Below are 4,100 nucleotides of genomic sequence, written 5' to 3' on the forward strand. Positions count from 1 at the left end.
ATTAAAGGCCCTCCCAAACCCAAACCAGCCTGGGCTTCTGTGCATGGGCAGATGCTGAATGCAAGGGCTGCTCTTATTGGAGCCATTTATGGAGGAATCCACGGCTTTATGGAATGAGACATCTGAGACTCTGCTCTGGGAAACCTGGGGTGGAGCTGGGAAGGAAACCTGGTCTGGCTGTGGAAATGGAGGGGGTGGGGAGCTGCAGCCACCGCTGGGACAGGGCTCCAGCCTCTGTGGTGGGGGTCTGACTGCCAGAGCGGCTCCAGGTCAGGCAGAGAAGCTCCCTTAAAGAATTTAAATCGTTGTATGGATGATCTCACTCCATTATTTTTCAAGGAGCTTCTCAGTTCGCTCTATTTAACTTTATAATTCAGAGAAATGAAACCATTTCCCCATCTCACTCGTACCAAGGGAGCAAAGCTGCAGCTGAGTGGCCATGAAGCAACTCCTGATGTGTGCCAGGGCACTGGAAGGATCCAGAATGAGAACAGGAGGAGGTCTGGAGGTGTCTGTCAGGACAGACGAGGTTGTGTGGGTGGGAGGTGCCTGCCTGGGCCCTCTCTGCTGTTCAAAGGGGGTTTGCTCTCCAAGCAGGAGCTCTGCCCAGGCGTCCTGCACAGCTTTGTCATTGCAGAGGGGGTAAAAGCCACCTACTCACACCTAGAACATGTTTTACTGCTGTATTCTGGGGAGGCTGGAGGTTGCCCTTCCAGCAGCAGAGCGGGCAACTTGGGCACAGTAAATGAATGAAACACAGTTCTGGGGAAGGCCTGAGAAAACAAGATGTCCCTTCCTGTCAAATGGCTTCGAGTTTGCAGCTTGCCGTGCTGCTTTTTTATAAATCACCTCATCCTTCATTCAGAAACTTTATTCCCTTCTACTATCACAGAATCCCACACTGACTGGGGTTGGAAGGGTTCTTAAAGCTCATCTCATTCCATGAGCAGGGCAGGGGCACCTTCCACTACCCCAGGCTGCTCAGAGCTCCATCCAACCTGGCCTTGGACACTTCCAGGGATGGGGCATCCACAGCTTCTCTGCGCAACCTGAGCCAGAATTATTCATCCAGACTTCTGTAACATTTTCTTTTTAATGCCAGTTAGAAAGGCCTTTCTCTCACACAGGATGTAAACCGCTGCTTTCAGGCTTTTTGAGGAGGAGGAGGAATAGTGAGTGTCTGGTGCTTTCACACCCATTCCTCCCCCAAAGGTTCTGCTCTTTCCTCTGTTTCAGCACAAGTCTTCCCAGGAATGAACCCAGTGGAACATGAGTCACTGCAGGAACCAGCGCTTGGGCGAGGTGGGCTCCTGGCTTATAAATGGCACAATTGTAGATACAGGAGTGCAAGGCCTGCTCTGCTTGGAAAGCTGGCTGGAAAATAGCAGTCATGAGGTAGACAGGCATTTATACTCACAGGAATCATGGGCTATTTTGTATATATTTGCATTTCATTTTCTAACCACGCTTTTGGAGCTCGGTTTTTAACTATTCATTGATGAGCTTATCAGGGGCTGCACCTCACAACAAAACCGTGGTGTCCCTGTGGGGCTGCCACAAGCTCTTGTTTGGCCAATCTGTGGGCTAAGAAGCCACCAGCAAGGTGAGGGAAGCCTGATGAGCTCCCTGCTAAAGGTTTGATGAGCTCTTTAATTAACAGAAGGATGGGAGAGTGTGTGTGAATCTCGGGGTGTCTGGATGCAAAGAGCAGAACTCTGGCAGTGTTTGGCCGTTGCTGTTTCAACCCAAATCTCTGAGAAGAACGAGTAGTTTGTCCTTCCACCTGTAAAAAGAAACCACGATAAATGTGCATTTGCGAGTGGGGAAAGGTTTCTCTCTCAATTAAAGCTTCTGCTTGTTCCTGGGGGGTGAACAGGGTCCCCCTGCCCTGGGGGATGGGGCTGGGGAGGAAGCACTGCAGTGGCTTCAAGAGTTTTCAACCTCCTCCGTGGAAATGAAGCCAAAACCTTGCTCAGTTCAACACTGGAATTGTGGGGAAAGGAGAAAGGGGGTTTAGCAGCCAGGACACGGGAATGGATCCCTGTGATGTGTAAATTTTGTCTTTCGCCTTCCTTGAGCTCTGAGCTCTCCTGTCCTGCCCTGGATGGTGGTGTCCTGTGTGTGAGAGTCTTTCTGGCTCAGCAGTTATCTGCAGCTGATGCCACATCGGGGGGAGAATTTATTTCTCCGAACATTATTTCCCGGGGATTAAAAGCCGTTTTTAAAAGAATTCCCACCTCGTTCTAACCCACAACCACACCTGACAGGTTATGGGTGGGACAGCAGCACACGGAAAGGGGGAACACGAGGTGATCCAAAGGCTTGCCTGGTGGAATTCTCCTCAGTTTGGCGAGCTCTGCCCAAGGAATGAAGTTGACTCATTCTTCCTGGATGCGATCCACATCTCATGGAAATCGATGGAATTCTTTCTGCTGCGTTTTTAACACATGTTCTTACAGTTACTTTCTCCAGCAAGCCCTCGTTTGTAAATCTACATGAACTCTTGGTTCCCTGCGGTTAAAAATATTATTTTTTTCGGTAGTGATGGACCAGTCACTCCGAGAGTCCCGTAAATACTTTCCCATCTCTGGTTATGATCTGCAGAGCCGAGCACAGGAGCTCTTTGTGCTCTCTGCACTTACACGATTTCATTGATTCCTCCTTTAAGGTCAGCGGGGAGAGTCCTGCCGGGGGGCTAGGGGGGGTCCCCAGCATCGGGGCTGTCCCCCCGTGGCTCGGAGCGGGGGTCCCGGGGGGGTCGGGCCGGTCCCCCCGCCCGGGCAGCGCTGCCGCAGCCTGGGGAGCGCGTCCCTCCCGCTGCCCGGTGCGTTCCCCGCTCCCTCGGGAGCGAGGGATGACGGCGACATCACCTCACACCCCATCAGGTTTTTGCCTTCCCCCCCCGGCTCGTGAGTTATGCTCTGAACTGCCTTTTTAAAGATTTTTTTTTTTTTTTTAAAGCTGCTTTGTTTTAAATGAATAAAATATGTGCGTGTCCCGTCGGGTCCCTGTTCGCTTCCATTCCGCCCCTTTATAAAAAGGAGTTAATCAGGAATGAGTTGCCACTGGCTTTTTGCAGTTTATCGCATTCCCCAGAGGAGTTTTACATCCTCAGCCCGTTGGATCATCATCTTTTAATCCTAAAAAGAAAACTCTGTGTGTGTGTATGGGGGTGTTTGAACGCAGAGATCCCGGCGCCTTGTAAACAGGTTTTTTTGTTGTTTTTTTTTTTTTTTTCCAAACCCAGTAAGAATTTAGGGTTGCGGTTATTTTATGCTCTCACAGATGCTTCTGGTATCAAAATCTCGCCGCTTTAATTTGTTCAGCTGTGGAAGAACAGCGTCTGTCCAGCCCCGAGAATGTTTTCAGGTGTTCTGGGAACAGATAAATGTTTCCGATTTTAGAACGCTGATAGTTTTTAAAGAAAAAGGAGCATTCGGGGAAGGGTTTGATTCTTTAATTTTGCTGTTTGTTAGAAGGAAAAAAAAAAAAGTGTTCTTAATTATGACTTGCGGGGTGGGGGGGGATGCTTGGAAAGCTCCTCCAGAAGAGTAATTCTAAACAGTGAAGAAGGAAAAAAAAAATAGGAGGAAAAATGCTCTATGATGTTTTATTTTAATAATCCTTTGCAGGCATGTGAGCCGTGGTCTGAGGGGAAAAAAAAAAAAAATATAAAGAAGCTTCAGGAAAAAGGCACGAACAATACCGCCTTTAAACCCAAATCTGCAAACTTCTGAGAATATGCCCTCGTATTGAATACACCGGATTTCTCTCCCGAGCGAAGGGGAAGGTTTTGTTCGTTTGGACAGTCTTTGAATACTGTTCTAAAACTTCTTTCAAGTGGGAACTGAAGAGAGAAATGTTAAGTTCTGGGAGGAGACAATAAGTTAGCATCTTTGAGCGGGGTCCCTTGCATGCAAATCAGCCTTTTGGCAATTTGGGGAAGTTTAATTGGAAGGTGGAAGCGAGGAAAGATAAGGAAACGGGATCGGCAGGAGCAGCCCCGCTGCTCGCTGGGGGTCCGGGGGGAGGCCGGGCCGCGCTCCTCACCTTGCCCGGGGACCCCGGCGCAGCCCCCGGCCCGCCCCGTCGCGCATCGC

The sequence above is a fragment of the Corvus brachyrhynchos genome, unplaced genomic scaffold, assembly GCF_000691975.1.
Source record: "Corvus brachyrhynchos isolate BGI_N302 unplaced genomic scaffold, ASM69197v1 scaffold68, whole genome shotgun sequence".
Lineage (NCBI taxonomy): Eukaryota > Metazoa > Chordata > Aves > Passeriformes > Corvidae > Corvus > Corvus brachyrhynchos.